We start from the raw sequence: 14173 nt of genomic DNA, 5'->3' as shown, positions 1-14173 counted from the left end.
GTCACCTAGCTCCCACAGGGGCGCACTTACAACATTTTACTTTAACTTTTCCGAAATCTAGCAACAACACGAAGGAAAAAAAACGAGTTTAATTCTATCGAACAAAGCGTAACATTAAACGATGAGAAAATCCAGCAAAACAAAGCGCAACATCAAACAATGATAAAATAAGCAAAACAAAACGCAACATTAAACAAGGATAACATAAGCAAAACAAAACGCAACATTAAACAATGAGGAAATAAAAGAGAACAAAACGCGAAGTTAGATAACGATAAAATAAAACGCTTTAAAAAAGGAATACAATACAATACAATACTCGCTGGCAATACTAAACAAAGATATGGCGGGTCGAGTGCCGTTAGAAAATGCTAGTGAAAGAAAAACAAAATGGACGCACGCGGTCCGGACGACGGCTACTAATTTTCGAAATTAACAGATTGCCAAAAATGAACCTCCCGGGAGAAACTTAGGGATAACGTTTAAAATTAACAAATGGGCGCTTCTTAAAGAAACAGCATGCAAAAAAATGAAATCTACAACATACCCTTACCACGTGGTCCTGGTCCCAAAAACAAAATCAAAAAGCCAACGAATGTGGAATAAATTACCCAGGTGAATGAAAAACGTCGAATTCCTCACGGGGACACAAATAATCTACTCGGGACGGTAGTGAAATTGATTCAGATTTAACTTACAAATTTGAGAAACTGGATCGCTCTTCGCAAGGTGTGTTCGTTTCGAAAAACCAAACAAAAGTGACCTACCCCCCTTCAACTACCCGCGCGAGAGACCGCTTTCCCCCCGCTATGTTTCCGCTTTTCGCCTTGCCAACTCGCCAGGATTACCAACCCCATCCCTTAGTTCCTAGTCTAGCCGCTAGTACCTTCCCATTTGGCGCGCTCTCGTGGCGGTACCGGGAATTAAAATTTTTAAATTTTAAACTGGGTCACTACAGGGGTATTAAAAATAGATTATCAATGACTCTCATTATGTTGATTCTTTGGAAACGACATTACGATTTAAAATTTGTTATGTATAATGTGAGGTTGAACACCATATTTTTCTCACATTTATTGGTCTGCTTCCTGCGGCATTGGTCTCTATTAGCCATGTCCAAAAAGTTTTTATAAACCGGGTGCAAGTACCCGGGAAAAACCCCTGGTGTGTCGTGCAGATATCGATGAGGATTGGGAAAGATTATTTAATGCTCTAATTGGCATGGTATCAATGCACTAGGATGTATAAGTCACGTTAAGCCATTGGTCCCGGTCTATTGAGTTGGTCATCATGCCCCTCATAGATTTGTAAACCAGTCCTATAGACTGTGTAACAACATTCAAACAACTTGACTTTTTTTTTAATTGTCAAGTAGCGACAAAATTTTAAAAATTTTGCGAAATGGCTGGGGCGAAACGGCTGTGGGGAAACGTAAGCATAGACCCGTCTCTGCTCCATTAAAAAAATATTGTGGATCAAAATTGGGATTGTAATCTTTTCTATGTTATCAACAAATATATAAATTATATTATATTATCCATAGTTGTACTTTGACTTGGTACTTTTATATGATAAATTTTTTTGACAAATTTTCAAATGTATATATGTCCCTATATTATCTACCAACGTCATTTATTTTTTAATACAAATTTTCTTTGTTGTCATTGATTGACATCATAAAGATACATCGTATGTGAAGGTGTAACTATTTTGTGATGGCGTCGAATCAAAATGAAATTAAAAAATTCACAGGTAGGTGTCAGCTTCAAAAATAAATTCGTTAATAATAAAATATTGAAGATGTTTGGCTTAGTATAGAAATGGGAAAAGTAAAAAATTACGTTGTCGTCAAAAAGAGAGGGGTGTCGAAAATTAAAATAAGAACAGATATGAAATAGTTATTTTCATAGGAGTAGCGCTGTCAGATCACTTTTCAGGTATGAGGCCGAAATTTGAAGCACGAGGCGTCAGCCAAGTGCTGCAAAACAGACCGAATACATGAAAACTGACAGCGCGCAAATATTGAATAAAATTTTGGTGTTCGTTTGGGCAAAGTCTTAAAAAACATTAATTTATTGTAAATTTTAAAGTTATCTTTGGGAGATGTCAAGTTAAGTATATAACCGGGAAGGTTTATATATTTAGTTATATACCACTTTCCCGCTTATACAGGGTCTATCAAAACTGGCGGACCAAAATAATAGGGTGAATTCATCATCTTCTGGGAATAATAGGAAAAATGTTCAAAAAAATCTATCTTAAATAGTGATTAGGAAAGAAGCAATTTAAACTGACCAATCCTGTTGTTGATGTTAAGTTACCTATAAATTAGTTTTCCTGCTTTATTTGTAACTATGGATGCATTTCAAATGATGCATATGCATTGTTGGGTATCCGCATTGTTTGTGCAATGACGGACGTTTTTAGGTTATAGTATTTTTCACGTTATAGTTTTTCTGCTAGGATGTTCCCTATTGGGAAAACGAACTGTGTACTCCTGAACAGCAACTGTGGCACTCTCATCAGATTGTCCATATAAGACAGGCATATCAAAATATTCTGAAGAAGTAAACATTAAGCGTTTTTTATGACTTTTGTAATTGTCAGAAATAATTTATTATGACATAATATTCAATTATTATGTCTTTGCAACAATCAAATTTGTTTCGATAGTTACTAATATAATTTTTTAAGGTAATTTTATATCTACACGCGATTGATCAATTAACAACGTTCTTATTTTAAAATCCAATGAGGATGGATTTTAAAAAAATATTTTTCCTATTATTCCCAGAAGATGATTATTTCACCGTATTATTTTGGTCCGCCAGTTCTGATAGACCCTGTATATTCCAGGAAACGAACACGAAAAAAAATTTTTTTTAGTTGACAAGTCTCAATCGAAGAAGGTGAGGAAATCTGATGAAGATCACTACAATACGGTAAAGGCATTGCACAATGATATTGAAAAGATAAGAAGAAAATACGAAAGCGATTGGAAAGATGTAGATGACAGAACAAAGCAACATTCAGTAGCTTTGTACTTAATTGACACTTTTACAATTAAAGCAGGTGGTCGAAGAGATGTTAAAACGTTCGGATGTTGTTCATTACAGCTGAAACATGTAACTCTAACTCCCGCAAACACAGAGGTATCTTTGAATTTTCCGGGAAAACGTTCAGTACCTTACAAGAACACAAAATCGGTACCAGATGAGGTGTTCACAAATTTGCAACAGTTCACACAGGATAAATCAGAAGGAGATAAAATATTTGACAAAATAAACTGTAGCACCCTCAACCAATATTTAAGAAAAATCGCTGGCAAGGACGTGTACGTGTCAAGCAAAATAATTCGTACTTACAAAGCGTGTGTAGAATTTGAGAAAAAATTGGAGGAATATAGTAAGCAAGATGGCGATAAAAAAGAGCAATATAAGAATGCGCTTCGTGATGTAACTGCATTGTTAAACTACAAAAAAGACAATTTAGACTCTGCCCAAGATCATTTTTTAGATCCTCGTATCACTGTAGCTTGGTGCAAGAGGTTTAATGTGCCCATAAATGTTGTGTACAGCAAAGGGAGAATAATGAAGTTTGCATGGGCGATGAAAACGACGTCAGATTATAAATTTGCAGAATATATTTAATTTGTGTTGTGAAAAGTTGTAGATTTATAACCTTTGTTGACTTGCATTTAATTAAGTTTATATACAGGGTGAAATCGAAATACATCACAATATAAAAACCCTAGGAGTTAGTTATGGTTTTTGCTTTGACTCTTCTTTTCACTTGATTTTCAGTCTTAGTTTTCTTACACGTTTTTGCGGCTGTGTATTTAAAGTGTTTTCGGCTATTTCATTCATAGTAAGGTTTTGTCAGTCTCTGTTTTTAAAACATTTTGCGGCTATTCATGTTTCGATTTATTAAAGCTTTCAGAAGCGTCTCGTTCAGGATAGAATTAAGTTAAATTGGATTTATGAATTCAAAATTTTTAACCACATTTTCGCTTATACTAGGTATGGTTTAGTGATGCAATTGTTATGCATTTCAATTTCACCCTGTATACTTTATGAATTTAATTTTTGTTCTTGCTTTAATACGTATCTATTTTATTTCATGTGATATATTATAACTTATTTTTTATTTATGTATGTTTATTGGAAAACAAATGGAATAAAATAAATGTTTAAAATACACCTACGTAGTACGGTTTAAATAAGCATTGTGAATTTAGCAACTGAAGCATCTAAACTGAGTGTGACCCTTTTCAAACGGTACTGACAATTTCATTCGTATGTGTTATTTATTTTACAAAACGTTTTCGAAAATGACTCATTTAACAGAAACACAACGTATAGAAATTTTAATTTTGATTGGGTGCGGGGATAAAACTAGATAAAACTAACAGGAGAAATTTCTTCATAAACTTGCTTATTGTCAACAAGCTGGGGGATGGCAATTCGAACATTTAATTCCACAATTTTAAGTACATACATACTTAGTAATAGTTTTTGACTTGTTTTTGTTAGTTATAAAATTAATTTTTTCCAAATTTATTTTTTTTTCTCAAGAATTTCCTTATGTAAGATAACAAAATTTTTATACTGTCGTTTAGACAATTAACAGGGGTATCAGAATCAAGAAAAAAAGTAGGGGGTTTCCATTAAAAAAAATATCGATGACGTCATCACTCGATAACAAATGACTGCTTGGAATTTTATTTGATACTAAAACATGTATTTTTATAAACTAAAATTGATCCGTCCAAAGATTTTTTTTGGAAAAAATTTTGTTTGATTTTTAATTAATTTATTCCATGCTTTTGCCACTCACTGTATATTAAACTAACGCCTGCCACTCCCTCTACTTCAAGAAGCAAGAGTTTAATTGAAAAAGTTTGAGTAAAACTTTCTCCTCGTCAGAAACTCATCGCATCAAAACTGGAAAAAGAAAAAAAGAGAGCAGTAGGTACAGTCAGCAGTAAAATTAACAAGTAGTCCGTACAAAGCAGAACTTGAAGAATGGAAGAAACGAACAGAAAAAAAGCAAAGAAAAGATAAAGAATCAGCTGTTAAAAGATCTTCTCGGAAAAAAACAACAGCAAAAGAATCTTCAAAAAATAAAATAGTTGTGAATTTTTCCGGACCAAAGAAGCCTCGAAAAGCTGTTGAACCCATAGAATCTGAAAGCTCGGAAATAGAGAGTGAAGAGGATGCAGAATGTTTATGCTGTCGAGGTACCTACTGTTACGTATGATGTCGATATTGAAGTTCTCGAAGGACCGTTGTTTTTTGTTTCAGGTATAAACGTTTGCCAAAGGGCCGTGAATTAAAACGACGTGTTGTGTCGTGAGAAGTTTTAATGTTCTGTTTCTTATCTGTTTGTTCTTACAAATACTTGCTAGCAAAAAAGGAGCTGACCTGCTGCAGATGGGAACGATATATCGGCTAATAAGGTCGATATGAAAAATTTAACATGAGCTCAACCACCTACTTGAGTCCTAAATAAGGGGAGGGTTCAGCATGTTGCAAACAGTGTGGATAATATTAGAGACACGTTCAAATTAGGAACCCCCCGGTCCAATTTACGAAACCGGTTGCCTAATTTGAAACATACAGGGTGATTCTGAAATAAGTTTGGAAAAAAACCCGGTAATTGATGATGATGAGAAAAAGTCATAGACTACAAAAAATTCTTATAAAAGTTTTTTCGTTTTAGAGATACAAATGTTTGAAAATTTGGTCAAAATTGCTAGTACGCTGCTGAGTTAAAGGTGATTAATCGATTATCCTGGTAGTTTAGCAACAATAATAATCAAAGGTAAAAGGTGTCCGTCAGTCACAAAGGTGACATTATTTCTTTCGATCATTTCCATAGAAACATTTACAAAGCAGTGTGCTTGCACCTACGACTTTATTGTGGCGTTGATGTAGCAATGGTTGCTAAGAAGTGAACAAATTCAGACAAATTTTCCCTATTTATAGGCGTCGAAAATGCAAGGATATGGGGGTAATTTCCATCCTTTTGAATTCACCCCCAAAAGTCATTTGCGCAGAATTATTTTGTGTCAAGGATACTCCACTTTTTTTTTTCAAACTTATTTCAGAATCACCCTATTATTATTACGCTATTTATTCTCTTTTTTGGTGAAATTTTCACAAAATAACGATTTAACAGACTTCGGGTCGAGATCTACTGAAGTCTGCTCGAGAGTACAACCAAAAATCTGGGTGGGTGATGATAACCGGGAGAAAGGAAAACTCCGAGTGGTTTAACAGAAATAAATATATTTTACTCAGTCCTGCACATAATGTACGTATACAAATCTGATAACTTTCAACAAAAAAGTCTCTCACTCTAAATTTTTATGTACAAGTTGATGGGTTGTGCCCTCGCCGCGATAAAAAAAGAAAAAACCCTTGAAAGGAGATTGAATTCGAAAACAATCAAAAAAAGGGGGAACCGAAAGCGAAATCCGATATCGTCCACGACGCTAATCTTTTACGCCGCCCACAATCGGCGGGACCGTCCCCTAGGGCCTCACCTCGTTTCGCCAAAAAAGAAAAATTCGAATAGAAAAAGAAGTCGCGCGGCGGACGAAGACACAAAAGATAAATAATACTAAAAGAACGATTAAAAAAACTGTTATCGGTGTGACCGGCCGTTTGCAGGCGAGGTCACCGGCAGACCGATAACCCAAACTCGAACCAAAAAAAAAAAGTTCTGCCTGAAACGACGCGCTCGCTTCCCGAAAACTAAAAATTTACTCTATCACTCTGGCCTTGGTCGTCACGGGACGGTCAACGTCTTTGGAGATCCGGACGTTCCTCGGGCCCACGGAGGACGACGATATCCGGGCGTGGAATCTGACTCCGCACTCCGGCCTTTGGTTCTCCGCGAACCTTCCGTCGGGGATCCGTAAATTCGCTCCTCGGCGTTTGGATTTGGACTTCCTGGACTCTGCTTCCAGCCTCACCCTCTTGGGACCCTCGACGTCTTCACACCCTTTCCTCGCCGCTCAACGACTTGCCCTTTCCGCCCCCTTCACAGTCCGGCACCGATGTGACCACCAACCAAGACGCAAGACCTAAGCCCAAAGACCTCTCTCCGCACTCGTTCCTGTGTTTTATAGTTTCGCCCCTTAGTGGAGAGTCGTTAGATTTATACCCCGAACGAAGTCGCCAGTGATCAAATTAACATTTTATCTTTTGAAATGTGTTTTCGACATTGCATACTAAAATGTTTACCTTTTGTTTTTTCTCGCTTTTTATTTTTTATTTTTTTTTAAATTGTTTTAAAATTTTTAATACATATGTGTTTTTTACCTGTAAAGTTAAGGTTTCAAATCCTAGAGTGATTTTTTTTATGCAAAGCATATTTGAGGTCTCAGGTGCAAAAAAGAGCTGACAGGTACAAAAAGAAGGTAGTGAAGGGGTGAGCAGAATCTTTTCAGTGACAATTAACCATAATAATTGAGCTGTTAATTTGGTGCTGTCGGATCTGCAAAATATTACAGTTTCGTGATTCCAAACATTTTTTTGTGTTACATAGTTATTTAGTGTTACCTACATCCATATAGGTACAATTTTCTGCAAATAGTGTCAATAAGGTATTTGATTTTCTTGGCGATCATACAGTAATGTAGATTTTCTTGCACCTATTGTTTTATTTATTGCGTTAGATGTATTTTCAATTGCAGCTTTTCTTTGAAAATGGATGTATCGAACGATAACGATAATCAGCAAGAAAATGTCTGTTTCGTATGTCAAAAAATTGGATCAAGCTCCGAATCGAGTTCAGACGTGGGAGAAATAATAAAAGTTATGAGGGGATTACCTACTCTAAGAAATGCTCCTGCAGAAAGAGAGGATGGGTTATTAGAATTTTCAAATTCTTCAGAATTTGTTTATGCTCATTCAACATGCCGTCAAAAATACATTCACAATAAGTATGTACTTTCAAATACAGTGTGGAAACTTTAAGTGGAATAAAATTCATAACTTGGACATAGGTAATTTTTGTAAAAAATCCCGAAACAGGTCGATTTTTGTTTTTCCTTGCCCACATTTTGGCGTAAATGGTTTTTGCATATCTGCTCCCGGAAGTTCGAACACCCCTAACTTTTTTTTTTCAAATGGAAGGGTATGCCAAGTGACACCTCGTTTGAAAGGCTACTTATCAAGGAATACAATGCACTATTTGTTTCCTTAATATTTTCAAAGCTTACGTGCTAAAAAATAAAAACCAATTTTATAATTTGGAGATTATTTAATGCAACAAATGTTCAAAATGGACAACGTTTCTTTCTTGGCAAATTGCAAATCGATAGTAACATGCATTCCTTAGGTTTTGTAACATTTCCGATGGAATTTGCCTAATTTCATGCCTAAAACCGAACAGTATTGAAAATCCTAAGCAACGTAGTAGGCACGAAATTAAGCAAATCTCACCGGAAATGTTACAAAACGTAAGGGGTAAATGTTACTATCGATTTGCAATTTGCCAAGAAAGAAACGGTGCCCATTTTGAACATTTGTTACATTAAATAGACCTAGAGGTCGCCCAGCGGTCGAAATTCGACCGCTTTCTTTAAATTTTTAAGTTTCAACGTTACTGAGGTTTTTTTTTATCAAAGAGTATATGTAGGTACCTCTATAATTATCGCATATAATTTTTTTGAATTTTGTTCCATTACGTCAGCTGCGAGCGTTTAAAAATACGTCATTATGCTCTAATTTTTGAGTTATTAGCAAAATACGAACAATAGGAAAAATGAGGTATAGTTTGGGTATGCCATATTTAAAAAACAATAATGCGTTTTGTGACATTTCCTTAGGTTTTTTATTGCTATACTGGCCAGGTTTCGCCAAGGCTACACAGTTAATTTGCCTATCTTTTTCAAATTATATAAAATTGAAATAAAAAATTAATACAAAAAATGAAAAATAAAATAAGGAACACGTGTTACGTATTTTTTATCCCTATATTTTTTATTGAAACAAAAAAACCTGGCGGTTAAAAAATAAAATGTTGTCCATTGAACTTAAAATAAAATTTCATCGTTTGCTAAATACCCTTGGCCGTTATATTCGGAAATATAAAATCTCAAACCATTGAATGATCGAACTCTACTTGCTGCGACGTACAACTGAAAACTGGCTGCCTCAATAAAATTGCAATTTTTTTCGAATGTTTGTTTTTGAGTCTTATATTTATTGTCATCGCAAATGCAGCTATAATTGGAAATTGACTTTTTTGAAAATTAAATAGTAAAATAGTACCTGAATATGTTAAATTTATACGTGGAATCAAAATTCTCTTATTGCGTTCGGTTCCAGTTAAAACTTCGCAATCAATAGCATTGCGATGCATAAACTTGATGCCTATTCTTGTTCCACCGACTAATGCTTCCTTTGTATTTAAGTTTCTGATCAGTAAAACGTCCAATTAACTTTCAATACTAACTTATGTGGTAGCAAACTAATAGTCAAAGAATTTTGTATTTCACTCCGAAGATTTTTTTTTTTTAATTAATAAGTGGATTTCACCGCGGGGGGGGGGGGGGATTAAATCAATTACAAATCATCCACTCCGCATTCGCTCCAAATTCACTCCGCATTTACTCCGATAATTTTTTACAGTGTATGAACGTAAACAATGAATGTTTTGATATTTGTAACACACAGGTGTCCCCGAAAAAGAATAAATAGGCTACAAAAAGCCCTAATAAATTCACATATAGGTCCAAGGGCTTCAGGGCTAAACTGTCAAAATATTTTTTTCTTATATGAGGTTACACATGTCATACATTGTTGTTTTCAGAATAAAAATCTCTATCAGAATTACTAAAAAAAAGTATGTGTCCATATTTGAAAAAAAATATTTTGACAGTTTAACCTTGAAGCACTTTGGGTTTTACGTGAATTTAGTAAGCCATTTTGAAACTTATTCACAACCATTTAATTTGGTGTATAGATAATTAAAATCCTCCCATAAATAAGGGAGCTATGGATTTGTCTGTTTTTTTTGGGGACGCCCTGTATATTATACATAAATTTTATCTTTCTGCAGTCCTTCTCCACATAAACTTTAACTATGCCTAATCTCACACTCCTCCGTGCGCGCAATTTGCTTAAAAAGGGGTACAAATGTTTTCCTTCATGTATTAATATACTGGGTGCCCCAAAATTCGCGGAACAACTCAATGAGGTAATGTCAATTCATGTTAGAAAATAACGAGAAAAATAATAAAAAATTCTATACCTCTTAGATTTGAAGATATGGCGGCGCAAAAGGTGCAGCTTTGATCTAATTTATTTTAAATAATAAAAAAGATTTTGACTATTTGTCTTTTACTACCCAGTCGCCTAATAATTTTGAACGATTGTGATCAGGTTTACAATTATTTTCTCCATTATTTCCAGCATTTCCAAGTAGTAATTTTATGTTCGTTTTATCTCAAATAGCGTACGGCAACACGGCTTTGATTGTTCCCTCTCATTTCCAAGGATACAACAAAAATGAAATATTTGCAGACTATTGGGATGCATGGAATGTATTTAAATGCTGCCACATTTAGTGTAACGAATAGGTCCATATCTTCTACAAAAATGAAGATTGATTTTTTTAAACATTTTTACCTGATCTCTTAATGACTACTTAACAACGTACTACTACGTTGTTCCGCGAATTTTGGGGCACCCAGTATAGATTAGACAACATTTTAAAACTTCGTATCTTCTTCACAACTTTCCAGCCTGGGAGCTTTAGAATTTAAGAATTTTGCAAATTCTTTACAGTTTTGTAACTTTAAAGTTTCACAGATAGGTATAGACATACAAGGTGATTCTGAAATAAGTTTGAAAAAAAAATGTGGAGTATCCTTGACACAAAATAATTCTGCGTAAATGACTTTTGGAGGTGAAATCAAAAGGATGGAAATGACCTTATATCCTTGTATTTCCAACGCCTATGAATAGGGAAAATTTGTCCGAATTTGTTCACTTCATTAGCAACCATTGTTACATCAACTCCACAATAAAGTCGTAGGTGTAAGCACACTGCTTTAAATGTTTCTGTGGAAATGATCGAGAGGAGTAAGGTTACGTTTGTGACTGATGGTCACCTTTGATTATTATTGTTGCTAAACTACCAAGATAATCAGGTAATCACCTTTAACTCAGCAGCGTACTTGTAATGTTGAGCAAATTTTCAATCATTTGTATCTCGAAAACGAAAAAACTTTTATAATCACCAATTAATACCGGTTTTTTTTTTCCAGACTTATTTCAGAATCACCCTGTATATAACTTTATTTTACTTTAAACTTTAATTATTTCATAACTTGAAAGCTTCAACGGTTTAGAGCTTTACGGTCTTTTTAGTCTCAAAATTTGATATAGTCACAGTTACAGCTTTAGATCTTTACGATGCCATAGATTAGAAACTTCACTTCAAAGCTTCATGTATATAAAGCTTCCATTCCCTTAGAGTTTCAAAATTCACATCTTTTTATAAGTTTAGAGCTTCAAAAACTCAGATTCACAAACTTCATTATTTCACAGGTGCAAAATATTTCAACCGCATCAACATTGCAAGTTCTGTCATGATAAATAAAATATTCATTTTATCATTAAGATATTCCACAATAGTTTTTGTTTTCTATTTTCTCTTATCATGTCACGTATCTTTACTTAGATCCATTATCTTATTACAATAAGTTTGTACTTCTAGGAAAACAGCAATGACGTCAAACAGCAAGAAATAAAATACTATTAGGTGGTCTCTGCTCCATTAAAAAATATTTCTGTGTATTTCTAAATTGTGATTATTATCCTTTTTTTTTGTTATCAACAAGTATATAAATTATAAATATCCAGTAGGTTTTTAAAACAAAAGGCATTAACTTAGTAGGTACTCTTATATGATAAAAATTTGTGACAAATTTTCAAATGTAGATAGGTATATCTTATCTATCAATATCATTTATTTTTTAACACAAATTTTCCTTGTTGCAATTGATTGACATACATACATACATGTGAAGGTGTAACTATTTTGTGGTCGCATCGAATCAGAAGAAAAGAAGCGGAAATTGATTAGAAAGACGATGAGCAAACAAAAAAAATCCATAGGTAGGTGTCAGCTTCAAAAATAAATTTATTAATAATAAAATATTGGTTACATTTGGCTTAGTTTAGAAAAAAGTAAAATAAAAAAAATTACGTTGTCAAAATGAAAATAAGAACAAATATGATGACAATGAAAAAAACATTTTTAGCTGACAACTCTGAATTGAAGGAGATGGAAGCTAAACGTAATGAAGAAAAGTTCAATAAGGCAAAGGGATTGCACAAGATAATTGACAAAATAAGAGCAAAATATCGAAAGGACTGGACAGCGGCAGACGAAAAAACAAAACAACATTCGGTAGCTTTGTACTTAATCGACACTCTTGCAATTAGACCAGGTGGTTCTAAGGATGTTGACACGTTTGGATGTTGTTCTTTACGTGTAAGTCATGTAAACCTATCTTCCGCAGACAGCGAGATATCTTTGGATTTTCCGGGAAAATGTTCAGTGCACTACGAGAACACAATATCGGTACCTAAAGAGGTGTTCAAAAATTTGCAACAGTTCATAGAGGGGAAATCACCTACAAAAGAAATATTCGACAAAATAAACCATAACACCCTTAACACATATTTAAAAAAAGCAGCAGGTACTGATGACGTGTCAAGCAAAATAGTTCGTACTTACAGAGCGTGTGTAGAATTTGAGAAAAAATTGAAGGAATATAGTGGGCAAGACGGAGATAAAAAAGAGCAATATAAGCTTGCGCTTCGTGATGTAGCCAGATTGATGAAAAAAAAAGGGGGAAGAGAGAGGAGACTGTAGACAATTTGGACACTGCCAAAGATTATTATTTAGATCCTCGTATCACTGTGGCTTGGTGCAAGAGGTTTAATGTGCCCATAAAAGTTGTGTACAGCAAAGGGAGAAGAGAAAAGTTTGCATGGGCGTTGAAAACGACGTCAGATTATAAATTTGCAGAATATATTTAATTTGTGTTGTGAGAAGTAGTTGTAGATTTATGAGCTTTGTTGATTTACAACCATTATTACAATTTAGTTATGATTGTTTATTAATAATAATAATGTATAATATTTATATGATATGTAAACTAAATTTTAAACAAATAAAAAACTTCTTCAAGTCCTGAGCTTTTGGCCACAGTTCCCAAAACACTAGCAGCATTTCCTCTTTGGATAGCAATACTTATTCTTTGATGGAAATAGCTAGGGGACTTGGAAACACCAGATTTTTCAAGCAGCAACTTGCTTATATCTTTAAATAGCTCTGTAGCATCTGGGCTCCATGGGCCAAAGGTTTCTAACGAAAACGCGACAAAATTATGTTTGTTAATAAATCTGCTACTTATACAGGGTCATTATGAATGATTGTCCCATCGCAGTTGGCGTTGGTGACAGGGTTTAATGTGCCGCAAGCCTTATAAAATAAGTGAGACTAGTATCGTCGATAGGCGGCGCTCCTGGCGGTAATGGAAATCAAGTTTACTAGTTTGGCTAACGTTGCGAGGGTGCGGCACATCCAAAATTTGTGTGGGTTTTCAACGCCAACTGCGATGGGACAATCATTTATAATGACCCTGTATTAATGACTTAATAATATTTTATACTTTATTTTTGTTATTGCTTTAATGTGTATAACGGGTGTTTTTTAAAATTTGGCGTCGAAGTTGGCGTTGAAGAGTCGATTGTGAATGCACTGTAGGGATTACGGATCACGGATTTAAATCTTACGTTTTTACACGAGTGGTGCGTTCTCAATCGCCCCCAAATTAAAAAAAAAACACCCTTTATGTTTTATTACATGTATTGCAACTTATTTTTATTTACCTATGTATATTTACTGGGAAACAAATGAAATGAAATAATTGTTAAAAATATACTTACCTACATACTACGGTTTAATAAACACTGTGACTTGAAAATCAAAATTATATGTAATTCATTTTAGAATCTGAAGAACCTAAACTAAGTGTGATTCCTTTCAATGTTCTTTTGGTTGTGGAGATCATCGACCCCGTTATAATGGAGCAAACGAGAAGGAACAAATTTAATATTTACATAGCTTTATAGACTATAAC

The 14173-nt window shown here is 34.3% G+C and overlaps 1 long non-coding RNA gene across 1 annotated transcript; it reads left to right on the top strand.

The window, feature by feature from the left end:
• Positions 1–1657: 1657 nt before the first annotated feature.
• On the top strand, positions 1658–13220 carry LOC138137313 (uncharacterized). Its single transcript, XR_011161688.1, has 3 exons — positions 1658–1699; positions 12050–12137; positions 12284–13220. It is a non-coding gene; the product is annotated as an uncharacterized lncRNA (long non-coding RNA).
• Positions 13221–14173: the final 953 nt, after the last annotated feature.

Source organism: Tenebrio molitor, chromosome 8 (assembly GCF_963966145.1).
Source record: "Tenebrio molitor chromosome 8, icTenMoli1.1, whole genome shotgun sequence".
Lineage (NCBI taxonomy): Eukaryota > Metazoa > Arthropoda > Insecta > Coleoptera > Tenebrionidae > Tenebrio > Tenebrio molitor.
Note: the sequence above shows the minus strand (reverse complement) of the source record. Positions and strands in the feature narration are given on the sequence as shown.